Below are 19,984 nucleotides of genomic sequence, written 5' to 3'. Positions count from 1 at the left end.
TGTGGTATGCATGACAAGTTTCAAAGTCGACTTTTATCCCAGGATTCAGTCTGCACACTACCCTAAACCAACTTGGTAGTTCATTGTAAGATGAATCACACTCGTCGTGAAGTTTTGTAATGACATTCGAATTTACCTTCCATTTTTTCCTATAGGAGACGGTGTATACATATTGACACTGTATAGCTGAAATCAGTACCGCAATAGCTATATAAGAGCTTGCTTTGACCATGGGCATGATGACTTGGTAGATAATGTCGGAGTCCAAGTTGAGATGGTCCTGGTTGATCCCTCTAGCACAACATGTATGAGGAAAATTGTATATTGTTAGTTCCCATATTTTATTTTTCCTATTCCTCTTTGATACACGAATCATTCAGTTGCATCCATTATCACGTTGGACACAGTGACAAACATACTTTTCGGTGGTGGATTGCTCGACTTTAAAGTGAACAGAATTCTTAATTGCAATCATCACATATTCTTTGGATGGAAACTCCATTCTGATATATAACTCACCATCATTGATTGATGACTTAAATCTGTAGTCACCAACATTAGGCATATCCACAAATTCTGGCCCATACATTGCATCATAGTTAGCTTCATACATGTGTTCTGGAGGTTCGGTGTATACCCTATTTGTGGGAACTTCATCTACATTATCATCATTGGATTCCATGTTTAATTGTGGTGATTCTGGCTCAACGAATAGTCTAGTCTCAACATCATCTGCACCTGGCTCATGGAGAAGTTTTTCTGGTGAAGATAAGGGTTTTGAATGCCTCCCCTAAACCCTAAACCCAGTATTTAGATTGAACATGCTGGTAGTTGAATGCCTTCCCCTTGAACTTGAAGGCATCGTGTCATACAGTTTTTGAACTAAGTGTTGTGTCGCAGGCATCTCCACATTGAGGTCGAAGCAGCTCACAGTTGAATGCTTCCTCTAGAAATTGAAGGCATAGTGTCAACTGGGTACTGAGTAGATTATTGTGTCGAGGGTATCTCCATATTAAGGTCAAAGAAATTGGTAGATGAATGCCTTCCCCTTGAACTAAAAGCGATGTTGCTATACGAATTGTTTGTTGAGCCACCTCGGTAGAGATTATAACAAGTTATTGATGAATGTCTCCCCATTGAAGTTGATAGGTGATAACTTCGTAAAAATACCATATTTAGGGTATTTTCACTTAAGTTATTGTTTGTCTAATAGCCTATATAGGATCATATAGATGCATTTAGGAGCATATAGTTGCATGTGGTGGAAATATGTTTGTCGCGACATTTTATTTTGTAAACGGTATTGCGTTATGGGGAAGGTTCTTGTTTGGTGATGCGTAGGATTTGGGAGCAAGGATAAGAAAAAGGGAAGTGCCCTTACATGATGAGACTGCTGAGCAGAATGAAAATGGTGAATCGGATGTCATTTCGAAAGCGAACAAGACGAAAGAAGATATTTTTTAAAGCCAATTGTCCTTATCTTCATGTGCCCTTTACCATCAATCACCCGAGAAGAAACATATACCACTTGGGATGCCTGATGTTGTCGGGACCACGCCTAGCTGCAACTGATTCTACCAGGACCATGCCCAGCTGCAAGCATATCCTATTTGGTTCATGCCCGGTTGCCTGGAGGGGACCACTGCCACAGCTTCTCACTCCCTCACATGAAAGAGACATGTTCAGGGTATCCTAGGAATTTTAACACAAATTCCTAGGTTTATTATCCCCCTATAAATAAGAGATGAAGCCACAAGGAGAAGAGACTTTTACACATGCCACCTTGATCTAAAAAATTCAAAGAGAAAAATGTCTCTCATTTTTCCGTCAATCTTATTTTTCGTGGCATTCCTCTATTAACAAGCTAGAGGGAGTGGCGACCTAGGCGTCCGAGAGGAGCTAGCAAGCTGAGGCAGTACGTGGTGGTCGAGGGGAGCTCTGGCAGTGCACGTCGAAGGTTTTTCCTCCTTCACTTTGCTATTTTCTTTCATTGATATCATTTGGGTTGTATGGAACAAATTAATGTCTTGCTTTGTTGCTTGGAACATTCGAACCCCACCATGAACTAGTCTTATTTGGTGGGAGTTCCTTAAGGTTATTTGAGTTTGCTTTAATGGATGGTTGTTTTTGTATGTTTTTATCTGTTTGTTTATGATGTTTAATGCCTTAAGGTTGCAGGAGGTATGAGAGTAGTCATTCCTTAGGAGATTGCTAAGTGTTCGAGATAATGTCTAAGTAGTATGTCCTTAGTGTTCGAGAGAAACTAGGGAGGATCCACATAAGCAAGGGGTTCTAGGTAGTAACTAGGCCTAATCCAACCTTAGACATAAGACTAGGATTTCAATCGACTAAAAGGAGTAGTGCTTGATCGAAAGGTTATATGTTAGTGTTGTCGCTAAAAGGTATTACTGTGACATATCTTGTTATCTGTACATATAGGATCCCTGCACTAGCTAATGCAAATAGGTTTTCCATGGCATCTTGAACTTGTTAAGTTCCTTGACTAGAGATAGCATAAAGCACCCTTAGTAAACTCTGTCAGGCATATAAGCCATAGAAGTAATATCATTCTGAGAAATAGACTTAAATTTCCTAAGTGACTCCTATAATTTATTCGCATAGTAGCTTATTGTGTTAGGAGTCTAAAGTCCTGATAATCAAATCCAGTATTTACAATTTATTTTGCCTTTACATTTTCATTTGATTGCACTGAACACAATATAATTTGCCACAACATCTCCATTTTCTACCATAACACCATCATTCCATTTCCACAACATCCATTTCATCTTGCCACAACATTCTCATTTGTAAATAACATCACTAAATATACTTAGGTGAAATAATAATTTGTTGTGATTAAGCTTATAAATTTCCTCCAATCCCTATGGATACGATATTCACTCATCAATGTATTACTTGTTTGATTGTGTATACTTGCATATATTTTGGCGACTATATATAGTAATCACAATTCACTGACAAGTTTTTGGCACCGTTGTCGGGGATTGGCAACTGGAAGTAAATTAGTTTTGTCATAGCATTTTTATTTTACTTGTTTCTTTTTTATATATATAGTTTTACTTTTTATTTCCTTTATCTTTTTCAGGTTTTTCTTGGTGTATAAACAGAAGACACTCTGACGAGCCATTAGAACCTGAGATTGAGAGGCTTTTTAGGCAAAGAAGACGTGCTCAACGTGCAAATATGTATCAAATCGAAAATCAAGGCATTTTTCACGAGGAAGATCAGAATGTCGAGGAAATTCCAAATACTGGTAATGTAGCAAGACCTCGTGCCATTCGTGATCACTTAAATCTTATCTTGGATGACTTAAATCATGGAATTATGGAACCCAAGATTCAGGCAGCCCATTTTGAGCTCAAACCTGTCATGTTCATTATGCTAAATTCCATAGGGGAATTTGGGGGCATGCCATTGCGAATGAGTAGACGCTGGTTGAAGAAGATGTCTAGGCATGAAGAGCCTCAACTATCCCTAGTCCCAGAAAGACTCAGGACTCTCCCTGTTACACCAGTATCAGACTCTGAACATTTCAGCCCCACACAATTGTGTAAAAACCCACGTCGCATGATAGCTGCACCACCACCAGTATAAAGTCAAGGTACTTTGCATAGTATAACATTACATTGAATAACATGTAGTCTAGTTTTACCTTTGTTTTTATTTAGCATTGAGGATAATGATTCTCTCAAGTTTGGGGGAAGTAGGGTTCCCAAGTCATTGCATGATAATATTAGTATAATGAATATACCATGACATGAGTAAGTGTTAGAATTAGTTTTCTGGAATAAATTAAGGATGCCCGATGATGATGAACTCTTTATGGCTAGAATTGAATGTATATGCCAGTTGAGGATGATAGGACCAACTCTAGGACTTGCTTATTTGGAACCTTTGAATACACGATTGTATGTTTTCCATGCTTAAGGAACTTAGATTTTTTTTTATAAGAGAACACTTGAATGCCTTGGCATAAAACTTTGATAATGAATGATGAAAACCCCACATAAAAATGATGAAATTACAAATAAATGCTTCGTCATATCTGTAGAGGGATACTCCGCTATGCCATGACATTGCTTGGAAACTACATTTAAATAAATGACAGCTATGACATATGAGTGATGAAAGTAGTCACGGGATGACTCTACCTGACTAGCTCGGGGGTGGAAGATATGCTCCCTTTCACATAGAGTGTAGGATGGTACATATGATGGGATAACTCCCCTCGTAGTAGTGTTAATGAAAGAAAAGAAAACAATATGTGAGTAAACTTGTAATGTCATGGCAAAACAAGAGAGTTTGCTTAGAACATTTTTAAGTTTGTTAAGCATGGACTTGATACAATCACACACATACACTCACACAAAGGATATTGCCCTAGGGGACAATACTTGATTTCTCGAACTATTCTAGCATGTTGAAGCCAAATGTTCCAAGGGCTGAAATTATATCCCATATATCTATTTTGCTTTTGAACTTGCCATTGTATTTTTATTTTACTTAATACTATCCATTGCTTGATGGCAAGTAATATCTTAAGTTTGGGGATGTGATAACTCAGTAAAAAAGGCATATTTAGGGTATTTTTACTTAAGTTATTGACTGTATAAGAGCCCATATAGGATCATATAAATGCATTTAGGAGCATATAGTTGTATGTGGTGGAAATATGTTTATTGCGGTATTTTATTTTGTAAACGATGCTACGTTATAGGGAAGGTGTTTGTTTGGTGATGTGCATGATTTAAGAGCAAGGATAAGAAAAAGGGAAGTATTGTGACATGATGAGACTGCTAAGCAGAATGCAAATGCCGAATCGGATGAAATTTTGAAAGCGAACAAGATGAAAGAAGATATTTTTAAGAGCCTTGTCCTTATTTTTACTTGCCCTCTACCACCAGTCACTCGAGAGGAGTCATCTGCAAGCTGAGATTCCTGATGCTGTCAGGACCACGCTCAGTTGCAGCTGATTCTGCCTGGATCACGACCAGCTGTAAGTAGATATTGTCTGGTCCATGCTCGGTTTCTTGGAAGGGACCACTGCCATAACTATTCACTCCATCATATGAAGGAGACATGTTCGAGGTATTCTAGGATTTTTAACACAAATTCCTAGGTTTATTCTCCCCCTTTAAATAGGAGATGAAGCCACAAGGAGAAGGGACTTTTACGCACGACGCCTTGAGCTAAAATATTCAGAGAGAGAAAGACCTCTTTTTTTTTCTGTCAATCGTATTTCTCGTGGAATTCCTCTATTAATAAGCTAGATAAAGTTGAGAGCTACGCGTCCGAGAGGAACTAGTGAGTTGAGGCAGTCCGTGGTGGTCACGTGGAGCTCCAACAGTGCACATCGAAGGCTTTTCCTTATTTCATTTGTTATTTGCTTTCATTTATATCATTTGGGTTGTATGTAACGAATTAATGTCTTGCTTTGTTGCTTGGAACATTCAAACCCCACCATGAACTAGTCTTATTGGGTGGGAGTTCCTTAAGGATATTTGAGTTTGCTTTAATGGATGATTGCTTTTGTATGTTGTTATCTGTTTTGTTTATGATGTTTAATGCCTTAAGGTTGTAGGAGCTATGAGAGTAGCCATTCCTTAGGAGATTTGTTGGGATTTTCAGAAGCTCGAAACGACAACCGGAACGATTTGCAAAGAGGGGTCGGAATGGTTTTGTGTTTAGGGAGTAAGGAGATTGAAAGATAGAGAATTGCACATCTATTTATAGTGGTTCGACTTTCTCAATCAAAGTCTACGTCCACTACCTTAGCTCCTCACTAAGGATTTTCCAACAAATTCACTAATTTGTTCTTTCTTTTGAGGATAAAGAGTAACCTTACAAACTCCCTAGTTTTTCCGGGCTAAACTAGAACCTTTCCCTAGCTTTTACACGGGATTAGCTAGAACCTTTCCCCTTTACAAAAGGATAAGAAATGTAAACAAGAAAACCTCTCTAAGGTAGGTGTTTACAAGATTGAGCTCACAAGAACAAAATATTTACAAGAGAAAGATGAAATAAGAATGAAAAACTCTTCTCTTGTGTTTGATTACTTGGATAGTTGTTCTCTTACTTCTTCAAGTGTCCTTAGCTTGTATTTATAGCTTGGAATGTGTTTGAAGTCATATCTAGCCGTTGGGGATGTTTTGGAGCTGTTTGGGAATGATTTTTCTGTAAAAATAGGTTGCCCAGAATGGGGGGAATCGGTACCCCTTCATAGGGAATCGATACCCCTTCATAATATTCAAAAACAGTGATTTACTGTTCAAATAGTAAATTTACTGTTCAAATAGTAAATTACTATTCATAAAAACATTTTTGTGCTCAATTTTAAATTAAAAGAACTTTGAATTATTTTTGTAAATTTTGAATAAATTCAATTAAGTCCAAATACATTTTGTAAATTCAATTCAAGTCCAAAAACCATTTTGCCTTAAATTGTTATATCGAAACATAGTTCAACAAGATTGCTTAGTGTTCGAGAGAATGGCTAAGTAGCATGTCCTTAGTGTTCGAGAGAAACTAGGGAGGATCCACATAAGTAAGGGGTTCTAGGTAGTAACTAGACCTAATCCAACCTTAGACATAGGGCTAGGATTTCAATCGACTAAAATGAGTAGTGCTTGATCGAGAGGTTAGATGTTAGTGTTACCACTAAAAGGTATTATTGTGACATATCCTGTTATCTAGACATATAAGATTCCTGTACTAGCTAACACCAATAGGTTTGATATGACATCTTGAACCTGTCGAGTCCCTTGACTAGAGATAGCATAGGGAACCCTTAGTAAACTCTGTCGGGCAGATAAGGCATAGAAGTAAGATCATCATGAGAAGTAGACTTAAATTTCCTAAGTGACTCCTATCATTCATTCTCATAGTAGCTTGTTATGTGAGGAGTCTAAAGTCCTTATAATCAAATCCAGTATTTACAATTTATTTTGCCTTTACATTTTCATTTGATTACACCGAACACACAATAATTTGCCACAATATCTCCATTTGCTACTATAACACCATCATTCCATTTCCACAACATCTATTTCATCTTGCCACAACATTCTCATTTGTAAATAACATCACTAACTATACTTAGGTGAAATAGTAATTTGTTGTGATTAAGCTTATAGATTTCCTCCAATCCCTGTGGATACGATACTCACTCATCATTGTATTACTTGCTCGATTGTGTATACTTGCACATATTTTCGTGACCATATATAGTAATCACAATACACGGACAATGGGATGTTACCAGGATTTGGTTTTCCCATTAACGAGTTAAAATCATTACACATTACTTGAGTTGTACTATCAACTTGATCAACTTGTTGATCCAGCCCATAGTGAGCGCATAATGACACACCATGAATCACATGCACTTTAACAAATATGGCATACATTTGTGTAACAACGTCTGAATTTTGATTATGAGCATCAACCATCATAGCAACATCATAATCATTGGAGAGTTTGAACGTTGTATAAGTTAACGAAAATTGTATCACCCCAACCCGCATCCAACCCGGATCCGAGTCCGAGGTGTCACATTGACTTTTCAAAACACTTTTCTTTACAAATCGGCAAAATCTTAACTTCACATTTAAGGAAATGAATAATTTACTTTAATTTAAATCAATTAGTTTTACAAAACATATCAGAGCATATTCAAGTCAAATCTAATAGTACATGCCAACTATATTCAAAAGAAAAAAATACATAGTAATCATTACTTTTCTGATCTAAACTTCGTAAGGGAGATGCTGACCTGTCTTGCATTGCCTATCATTGCTTTGCTCTTTTTTTTTTTCTTCCAAGAACCTACATGTGAAACACTCACACACTAAGTCGATGACTTAGTGAGTCATTAACTTATAAAAGAAACTCTAACTACTTAACCATACACAAATATATCATACCATACTATCACCCAAAATAATATAACATTACTTATAAACAATTGTACACATACACAAATCATGTCATTATCACTATCATTAATCCATTTAAAATATACAAATCTAATAGTTAATCTCTATATCACTTCAAACCATACATGTCATAAACAAAGCATATCACATTACAAGAGGTTTCTTTATGTTATTTCTTTTATTAGCCCATGTACATTTTGGAGAACTAAAGATATGCGAGTACATTGAGGTTGTGCATATATGCTATCACCACAGCTCGTATAAATTCTCACTAGGGCACTGAATATTTGTCTCGAATGACCATTATATCCTGAAAGACCGCTCCTTAAAAACCATATACATAATACAATAGACCAAATAAGTGTATCGAAGTACCATATATATTTTCAACATAATTACATATATGTCCCGAAGGACCACGTAGAACCCTCGACTCTTGGCATGCCAACTATACCTCTAGCTCTCGTGACACATAACATGGGCATTATCATTTATTTATTTCACATAATCATATCACGTAAACACATGTTCTCATAGCTTCTTATCACCTCATGTGATCATATCACTTATAAGCGCATAATTCATATTCACATATATTATCTACATGTATATACATGAATCCAATGGAATGTACCAAATCATATAAACATATATAGCTCATGTAATCACATTACTTATACTCACAAGGATCAATATCATAGAACTTAGTTCACTTCTTCATGCTATCATACCATCATATAATAATATATTAATCCTATAAGTAAAAGCTATTTATCTTTATCTCATTTTCCCTTGGTACTAGTTTACATTATTTATTATACTAACCTGTACAAAAATATATATAACCCTTATCACTTATCTCACATTATTTAAATACGATCTTATTCTATATATTTAATTTAGTTCCACATAACTCCTATAACATTCTCATAGAGTTTTATAGTTCTTCGTTTTATAACTCCTATATCATAGTTTTCTTTAAGTGTATCACACTTTCCTATAGTGCTTATCCTATATGTTCATATCATCATTATGTTCATGTCCCCTAATTTATATATTATTTTCATAGAGTCTCCTAACTTATTATCTTCTGACTTATATTTTGTTCTCTTAAGTCTTCTCATAGTCACATATCTTCATAACTTATCACTTATATGTAGCTTACATTTCATTCTTAAAATATCACAATAAACCTTGGCTTAATTATTCTATCATTAGAATATACTTACATGGCTTGTCTCTTATAAGCATATAATTACATAACTTATTTTATGCTTTCCCATAAATACATAATAGTATTTTACATAAATCCTGTATCACATACAAAGCATATCAACATATATCACATATAATCATATCAAACCATACTCATGTTCATGACTTCATGCATATTACTCTAGGAAATAGACTCATCGCAAGTCCGATTTCCATTAAACATTACATATCACTAGTATACACCCACCTAACCTCACTAGTCAATACTGATCTCTTATCTTTTCCTCGATGACTATTACTTGTTAACTTGTCGGGACGTTGCACTCGATCAATATCTACACAATCATGTATACATGTCAACATTCCAAATACTATGATTTGATCATCAATTTCTTAAACTAGAAGAAAGTGTAAATCCCAATTTTCTCTTGCAATGGATCGATACCTCCCCCATAGGTATCGATACCCTTATTACATTCTGTAATTCTCATTTAAAGAATGTATCGATACCTTCCTTAAGGTATCGGTACCCTTTGAATATCTTTCCAGATTTTACTCTTGAGGTATCGATGCTTGATGAATGGGTACCGATACCCCTTTGCCCAGAAATCACTCTTAAGCCCGAAAATTCACTCATTATAACTCAAATCATTCATCACTTAGCTCCTTTAATACCCTTGACTCCAGGATACATACTCAAACATTTTACTAGAAATTTAACACATCTAAATCTTCAAAATCTCATCCTCAAGATGGAAATAAAAAATCATACCAATTTTCCAACATGATTATAATTCATTTATATTACTTCTATCTTCTTAATTAGACCCTTGACAAGTAAAAAATTCAACTTAAAAATCCATTTATTGCTTCTTAATCAATAATTCACTTAAAAACTCATTTTACTTAATCTCTCATAACTTGGAATTCTTTGAGTATTAAGCTATCCTAAGATTCCCTTAAGCTTATTTAACATCCCAAGAATAAAACCAACACAAAACTTGAAAGAATTAACTAACTGAAAACATTCTCACCTTGGCAATGGAGACACGGGAAGAGAAGGAGAAGAAGCTTGCATTTTTCAGACTTTTCCTTTTTCTTTTCTCCATTTCCATGTGTTACACCCTTTAATAAGGGAAAATAAAAATCTTCCTTAGTTAATGACCATTATACCCTCTCATCTTCCCAACTTTACTATTAAATCCAACATTAAAATTCTCTAATTAAGTCCTTAAACTTTTAACTTATTTCAAAATTGAGCACAAAGTTTTCAAAGTTTACAATTTAGTCACTAGCCCTATTTTTGGGATATTACAGAAATAATGCTGTTGGAAATATGTATTGAAGTGAAGACAATCTTCAAGTACTTCCAACATGAACCTTCCTTGAAATTTTAGTAATCAACTCCTTAATAGTGATGTTTCTCTTGAAGGATAAGGTGACAAAATAATTTGATGCTAAGATAACACCTTTTTCATTTTCCTGAATTTCTCCATCATAGTAAACTGTTGAAAACATTTTGATATTTCGATATAGAAAATTAAGATAAATGAATTTTAAGATTTTCCAAAAGATTTTCTAAGTATATTTGATATAATTATTCGAATATCAAAATATTACTCCAAATCTTTCAAATGTCATTTTTAATCCTTACTCAAGTGTAAAATTAAGTTTTAATATTAAAATAATTTCAAATAATTTTACAAAGTATTTTGAACCATTTCAAAGCCAAAAATTCCAGTATGTCCAGAGGGAACCGATTCTCCCCCAAGGGGGTACCGATTCCCCCCTGAATGGTTTGACTCCGAGAAAAACAGAATGCTCGGAGGGTACCGATTCCCCCCCAAGAGGGTACCGATTCCCCCCTGATCAATGGTCGAAATATTTGAATTTTACATTTAGGGAACTGATTCCCCATGAGGGGGTACCGATTCCCCCCACGCTCCAAGCTATTTTATTAATTGATTTCACACTAAAACGGCTCTATTGACTCCACTAATCATCCCCAACATTCAGAATCATTTGAAGGTGTATTTAAACAAGCTTAGAAGCCATTTATCAACAAGAATCAAGAGAGAATCAAAGAGAAAGCATCAAACCTCAAGTTTGAACATTTTCAAGCCTATTTCATTCAATATTCATTTTTGCTTTCAAGAACACTTAGTGTGCTCAATTGTATTATTCTTGAGTGTTCTTTCTTTGTTCTAGAATTGTGCAAATATCTTGCCTTGTGAGGATTTTGTTGTAAGTTTGCAAAATTTGTATCGTTCTCTTTGGGAGAGAGTGTTCTCAAGAATTTGGGGTATAATTCTTGAGGGATTTATAAGGTTACTCTTTATCCTCAAAAGAAAGACAAATTAGTTTATTTGTGGAAAATCCTTAGTGTGGATAGCTAAGGTAGTGGACGTAGACTTTGGTTGAGAAAGTCGAACCACTCTAAATCGCTGCGCAATTACTTTCAAATTTCTGCATAAGCTTCCACCGGAATTTTTATTTGCCAATTCACCCCCTCTTGGCCATATTCATCGATCGATTAACTTAATAATTGGCATCAGAGCCTCACACATTTGAAGGTTTAATCGCCTCTTGAGTCGATCCGGGAAGAGTTACATCGATATTCAAAGTCATCAATGGCCAGCACTTCAAACACCAACTCCGGTCTCAATTCAATGCCCGTCAACAAGCCTTCTTTCTTCAATGGGGCTAACTATGCCTATTGGAAGAATATGATGATGTATTTCATTCAAGCAAGTGACATGGGAGCATGAAATGTTGTAGAAGACGGATATATCAAGCCTCTCACTCATCCAATATTGTGGAGCGAAGGAGAGACAAAAATGTTCCAGCTCAACTCCAAAGCCATCCATATCATATTTTGTGCTCTTGGACCAGATGAATATGGAAGAGTTTCATCTTGTACAACCGCCAAAGAAATATAGGATAAACTATAATTCACTCATGAAGGCACCGACGAGGTAAAATAATCTAAATTAAGTCTTCTAACACATAGCTATGAAAATTTCAGGATGAAACCAAATAAAGATATCAAAGCTATGAAGGATAGATTCTCAACGATTTTCAATGGTCTCAAATCATATGGAGAGATCATTCCAAACGAGAATCTTGTGAGGAAGTTAGTTTACTCACTTCCAAAATCATGGCAATCCAAGAAGATGACAATCATCAAGGCTAAGAACCTAAAATCCTTAACTCTTGAAGAGCTAATCGGTTCCCTCCTTACTCATGAAATGATGCTTGAAGATGAGGTGGACCTCGATAAGGTTGAATAGACACCAAAGAAGAAGGAGAAGAAGAAAAACATTGGAGTTACTCTCAAATCCACAAAAGATGAGAGTGATTCAGATGAAGATGACGATGACAAGGAGATGGAATTGTTTGCCAAACAGTTCAGAAAAAGGATGAGACCTTACCGAGGAAGAAAATTCAAACGAAATGAAGGCCTAAAAAATGAACCAAAAAAAGAAGGTTCCGATGAAGAGGAACAAGAAGTAGCAAACTTGTGCTTGATGGCATTTGGGGGAAGATTCTAAGGTAACCTCTAACTCATCTGATTTTGATGATTTATCTTATGATGAGCTATAAGAGGAATATAATGGGTTGGCTTCGGATTATGAGAAGTTATTTTTAAAATATAAAAATGATATTTCAAAATTGAAAAATGAAAAGAATCTCATATCTAAAACCAACAATGATCTTGAAAGTAAAATCAAAGATTTACAAATCAAACTAGAAGAGTTTGAAAAGAAAAATTCGGATTTGCAAAATTTACTTTCAAAGGTTAATGATGATAATCAAAAGAAAATTGATGATCTTAAAGCTTCTTTTGATAAAGTTGGAACAAAACATTTTGAAAAAGGAGAAAATTCAAAAACCAACTTTGTTAGAAAAAGTTTTAAAAACTACAATCATAGAGGTCCCCGAAGAACCTCTAATAGAAAAATCGTTAGAAGTATGTGGGTTCCTAAAGAACTCATTACTACTAAATATAAAGATATCCTACACAAATGGATACCTAAGGGGAATAGGATTTTGGAAATTAATGAATATGGACCCAAAAGAATTTGGGTACTAAAAATCAAAAATTAATCTATGTTTGTAGGAAAAGGAGCATTGCTACAAGGCACGAGAAACAAATTCAAATTCATGGTACCTTGATAGTGGATGCTCAAGACACATGACCGGAGACAAAAGCCGGTTCATAGAGCTTAACGTCAAAATAGAGGAGAAGTGACTTTTGGTGATAATTCAAAAGGTCACATTGAAGGTATAGGTACAATAGGTAATACCTCTTCCATACAAATTAAAAATGTGTTATATGTGAATGGATTAAAGCATAATCTCTTGAGTATTAGTCAATTATGTGATAAGGTATTCAATGTCATATTTAAAACTAATGGTTGTAAAGTCATTGACATTGCATCTAATCGGATTATGCTTGTTGGTCATAGAATAGGAAAAATATACATGGTGCATTTAGACTCCATAGAAATGACTAATTTATGCCTAGTTGCTCAGGATGAGCATGATAATTGGTTATGTCATAGGAGACTAGGACATGCTAGTATGAGTGTTTTGCAACGGTTAGTTCAAGGAGAATTGGTTCGAGGGCTGCCTAAACTAAAATTTGATAATGATAAAATTTGTGATGCTTGTGCTAAAGGAAAACAAAAGTGAGTTTCTTTTAAATCCATTAATGATGTGTCAACTAGTAGAGTATTACAATTGATCCACTTAGATCTTTTTGGGTCATCTAGAACTACTAGCTTGGGTGAAAAACAATATGCATTTGTCTTGGTAGATGATCATTCTAGATATACTTGGGTTCTATTCTTAAGTAATAAAGATGAAGCATTAGAAAATTTCATCACGTTTTCAAAAGTAATCCAAAACGAAAAAGGTTATTCTATAATTAGTGTTAGGAGTGATCATGGAACTGAATTTGAAAATCTTCGATTTACTGATTTTTGTAATTCTAATGGTATTAGCCATAATTTTTCATCACCTAGAACCCCTCAACAAAATGGAGTTGTTGAGAGGAAAAATCGAACTTTAGAAGAAATGGCTAGAACCATGCTTTGTGAAAACAATTTGCCAAAATATTTTTTGGCGGAAGCCACAAACACCGCTTGTTATGTTATAAATCGAATAATGATTAGGCCTATTTTAAAGAAAACTCCATATGAACTTTTCAAAAAAAAAAAAAAAGTCTAACATTAGCTATTTTCATCCTTTTGGATGTAAGTGTTTTGTTTTAAACAACGGTAAAGACAATCTTGGCAAATTTGATGCTAAAAGTGCTGAAGGAATTTTTCTGGGTTATTCCTTAAATTCTAAGGCTTATCGAGTATTTAATAAAAAAACTTTGGTTGTAGAAGAGTCTATACATGTTGTTTTCGATGATAATCTCCTTCCAAGAAAGGATTCTTGTGTGAATGATGATGTAGGTGTTATAAATACAAATAACGTTAGACATGATGTTGGAGAACCATCATCAAAGGAAGAAACGAAAAATGAGGAAACTCATGATCCTCTCGAGAATCAAACCATTGAAGAAAGGGAAGTCTCTTACCCAAGGGAATACAACTATGTCAAGGATGGTGAGATTATAGGTGATCCATCCAAAGGGGTAACAACTCGATCCTCTCTTAGAAATATTTGTAATTATGTGGCATTTATCTCATGCATAGAGCCTAAGAATATTAAAGAAGCATTAAAAGATGAATATTGGATTATGGCTATACAAGAAGAGTTAAATCAATTTAAGAGGAGTAAAGTATGGACATTAGTTGAAAGGCCTAGTAATAAATCTACTGTAGGTACTAGATGTGTATTTAGGAATAAGCTTGATGAAAGTGGTAATATAGTGAGAAACAAGGCTAGACTTGTTGCTCAAGGGTATACTCAAGAAGAGGGCATAGACTATGATGAAACATACGCTCCCATAGCTAGGATGGAAGCAATTAGAATGTTATTAGCATTTGCATGTTTTCATGAATTTAAATTATATCAAATGGATGTTAAAAGTGCAATTTTTAAATGGTTTTATAAAGGAAGAAGTGTATGTGGAACAACCTCCAGGTTTTGAAGATTTAAAATTTCCAAATCATGTTCTTAAATTGATAAAAGCACTTTATGGTTTAAAACAAGCTCCTAGAGCTTGGTATGAAAGATTGTCAAACTTTTTAATTGAAAAAGGTTTTTCAAAAGGGAAGGTTGACACTATATTGTTTTTAAAGCATAAAGGTAAAGATTTATTAGTAGTTCAAATTTATGTTGATGATATAATATTTGGTTCTACTAATGATATTCTTTGCCAAGAATTTTCTAAGCTAATGCAAAGTGAATTTGAGATGAGCATCATGGGGGGGCTCTTATTTTTCTTGGGACTCCAAATCAAGAAAATAAAAGATGGCATCTTCATCAATCAAGCTAAGTACGTTAAAGATATGCTCAAGAAGTTTGGACTAGAAAATGGGAAACCCTATGACACTCCAATGAGCTCATCAACAAAGCTTGACTTAGATGAAGGAGGTAAATGTGTGGATGTTAAATTATATAGGTCAATGATTGGATCTTTACTTTATCTAACTGCAAGTAGACCGAACATTATGTTTAGTGTTTGCTTATGTGCTAGATTTCAATCATGCCCTAAGGAGTCACATTTACTAGCTGTTAAGAGAATCTTTAGATACCTTAAGGATACTCCTAGTTAAGGACTTTGGTATCATAGAGACTCTAGCTTTAGCTTGCATGCCTTTTCTGATGCAGATTATGGAGGATGCAAATTAGATAGGAAAAGCACCTCCGATACTTGCCAATTCCTTGGAAATATGTTGATTTCTTGGTTTTCAAAGAAACAAAATTGTGTTGCATTATCTACTACTGAAGCCGAATACATTTCAGCTGGTAGTTGTTGTGCACAAGTTTTATGGATGAAACAACAACTTTTTGATTATGGAATTGAAGTAGGTACCATTCCTATCAAGTGTGAGAATACTAGTGCTATTTATCTCACTAAAAATCCCATCCAATACTCTAGAACTAAGCACATTGAAATAAGACATCACTTAATTAGAGACCATGTCACTAAGGAAGATGTAATTCTAGAATTTGTTGATACTTTGCATCAATTAGCGGATATCTTTACAAACCCTTAAACAAGGAAAGATTTTGGACACTTATGAGAGCATTAGGTTTAACTGACCTATCTTCACTTAGTGTTTAAAATAATTTTAGCTCTTTTAAGAATAAATGAAAAATGCATATAATAGTAATTTTTGATTGCATTAATTGCTTTTAGTTAGGGGGAGTTTATGATTCTTTATGAAAATTAACTTTATGTTCAAGTAATTTTTAATGATAAATTTGTTTGTTTGAACATGATTAATTTTCAATATATGAGTTGCCAATACCACTAGAGAAAATTAATTTAGCATTTTGAGTGTTTAAAATCAGATTTTATCAGTTTTGGTGAAGAGGGAATCGATGCCCCCTTGAAGGGGAACCGATTCCCCCTTTGAAGGGGAACCGATTCCCCCCTGTAGGGGAATCGATACCCCCTGGAGGTTCTTTTTTTAACACGGGTAGAACCCATTAAACTCAAAACCCTCTCTTCTTCTCTCTTAACGTCGTTTTCCTCTCTACTCTCTCCCTATCTCCATATTTCATCAAAACAACATTTTTAATCAGAATTCTCTTCAAATATCATCTCCTAAACCTGTTGGAATCATCAAAATCGTGCAAACTTCATCTAATCTCACTCAAATCCAAAATTCTTCAAGGTGTTTTTCTAAAACTTATATTTCATCAATTTTTGAACATAGAACTAGTTTTAATTAGTTCTAGGTTGAACTTTAGATCGGGCATTGATTGTTTAGTGATTAGAAACTAGATTCTACAACTAATTTCATCAAAAACACAAGAATTTTCAAAGATTTTGAAAATTTTCGAAATTAAAAAAAATAATTATATTTTCAAATTGTTGTGTTTTGATTTAATTATGTTGTTATTATGAAAACTATATGTGTATATTGATTCTCAAAACCTTATTTTTCAATAGTTTTAAAAAACTTTGCCCATTAGGATTGGTATAGAGAATCTTGAAATATTGAGGACTCAATTGAGTTTTGGGATTGATTATTTTGCATACATGTGTTTTAAAATTGCAGGTTATCTTTTCATTCCGATTATCTTAAATCATGTCTCATAAACGTTCTAGGGCATCCTCTAGTCATTCTAGCCAACCTCCAAACTCACCTCTAAATCCTCTACATATCCCACAAATTCCTATTCCTAACCCCGATGATCCAAATATGACCATTCACAATTCTTGTTTCAATGAACCCGGTCGTAAACAAAATCTCTACTTTAGGTTTTGTCAATACTTTGAGTCCTACAAAATCTGGGAAGAACGTATCCCATCTCTTCAAGCCATGTTAGACATCAATTTTCGTCATCTTCCTACTCTTAATGAGTGGAAATTTGACAAACTCTTCGAGCTTGAACCAATTGTCTACCATCAACTTGTTCGTATCTTCTACTCTAATGCCGTTTGCATTAAAAACCGAGAGAAAACCTTAACCATAGGAATCCGATCCTATCTTCTAGGACAATTCTTTCATCTTGACTCGGAATCCATTGCAAAGCATTAGGATTAGATAATGAAGGGTTAGACAATGAAAAACTTACGGTAGGATCTCAGTATAAACGAAGGGATAGTGCAAGTGTTCTAGACCTTCATGACTGTTTTCTTCACCTAATGATCTCTTGGTGGCTTCGACCATCCGGAGGCTGTTACTCTACTCTTCGAGCCTTAGATCTATTTTGGCTTCATTGTGTCCAAAATAATCTCAAAATCAACCTTCCACAGATTATCTTTGCTGTAAATCTTGTTCCCAATAAAAATTTATGTTCTTCTTTAGTTTACGGTTGTATTCTTAGTAATCTGTTTAAGAAAGCTGGGCTTAGAGTTGGTCTTGATGCTTCATTTCCCCTCAAAAACTAAATCAATATTTTCTCTTTAACTAAATCGGGATGGAAGATCAATGAAGAAACTGGTATTTGGGTTCGTACTGGTGAGCAACCTCCGAAAGAAGACGACTTCGACAATGAGCCGGAGCAGCACGAGGAACAAGCACCTCCAGAGGAACAACCTCGTCCAGAGTATCAAATGCCTCCATACTTCCGATCTTTTATGGAGAATATTGATTTGAGGCTTGCATCTATCGATTCCAATCTGACTGCTACCACCGAAACGATGAATCGTCGTTTTGATTCGTTGGACGAAAGGGTCAATGCACTTTCACGTGATGTGACCAATATATTGGTCACATTTATCTCCTCCTGATGCACCGATGGACGATTAGGCCCTGTTCTTGCTTAGCTTTATTGGATCAAAACTTCAAACTTATTGTTTTAACATTTTGGATATTTTGGAATGTTTGAATTTGTGGATTGGTTGACTTTGAATTTGTTTGGATTTATGGATGGTTTGAACTTATATTTCTGGGGTGGTTAAATTTATTCATTATTGCATCATTTACATCAATTAGATATATGACCAATTTTGCCATGTCACATTGTTTATGAATATTGATTATGAAACTAATGGCTAACGTTTCTCTTGATTGTGATCTTAGCAGCTTAAGCTATATATATTTATAATCAATTGACTAAATGATTTCAAAACCTTGTTTAGAATCTTTTAAAAGTCTTTTTGATTTAACAAAAAAGGGGAGAAATGTTAAAAGCGTTTTAAAGAGGAGTAGTGTTAGAGTAAGAGGGAGTAATTACAAAACTTGATTTCAAAATATTAAAATTACCAAAATGTTTTGTTATATCAAAAAGGGGAGATTGTTGAAAACATTTTGATATTTTGATATAACAAATTAAGATAAATGAATTTTAAGATTTTCCAAAAGATTTTCTAAGTATATTTGATATAATTATTCGAATATCAAAATATTACTCCAAATCTTTCAAATGCCATTTTTAATCCTTACTCAAGTGAAAATTAAGTTTTAATCTTAAAATAATTTCAAATAATTTTACAAAGTATTTTGAACAATTTCAAAGCCAAAAATTACAGTATGTCCAGAGGGAACCGATTCCCCCCCAAGGGGGTACCGATTCCCCCTGAATGGTTTGGCTCCGAGAAAAACATAATGCTCGGAGGGTACCGATTCCCCCCCAAGGGGGTACCGATTCCCCCTGATCAACGGTCGAAATATTTGAATTTTACACTTAGGGAACCGATTCCCCCCACGCTCCAAGCTGTTTTATTAATTAATTTTACACTAAAACGGCTCTATTGACTCCACTAATCATCCCCAATGTTCATAATCATTTGAAGGTGTATTTAAACAAGCTTAGAAGCCATTGATCAACAACAAGAAACAAGTATCAACAAGAATCAAACAACAAGAAACAAGTATCAACAAGAATCAAGAGAGAATCAAAGAGAAAGCATCAAACCTCAAGTTTGAACATTTTCAAGCCTATTTCATTCAATATTCATTTTTGCTTTCAAGAACACTTAGTGTGCTCAATTGTATTATTCTTGAGTGTTCTTTCTTTGTTCTAGAATTATGCAAATATCTTGCCTCTTGAGGATTTTCTTGTAAGTTTGTAAAATTTGTATCGTTCTCTTTGGGAGAGAGTGTTCTCAAGAATTTGGGGTATAATTCTTGAGGGATTTGTAAGGTTACTCTTTATCCTCAAAAGAAAGACAAATTAGTGAATTTGTGGAAAATCCTTAGTGTGGATAACTAAGGTAGTGGACGTAGACTTTG

This window comes from Hibiscus syriacus, unplaced genomic scaffold (assembly GCF_006381635.1).
Source record: "Hibiscus syriacus cultivar Baekdansim isolate YM2019G1 unplaced genomic scaffold, ASM638163v2 tig00110893_pilon, whole genome shotgun sequence".
Classification (NCBI taxonomy): Eukaryota; Viridiplantae; Streptophyta; class Magnoliopsida; order Malvales; family Malvaceae; genus Hibiscus; species Hibiscus syriacus.
The sequence above is the reverse complement of the archived record's forward strand: the minus strand, read 5'-3'. Positions refer to the sequence as shown.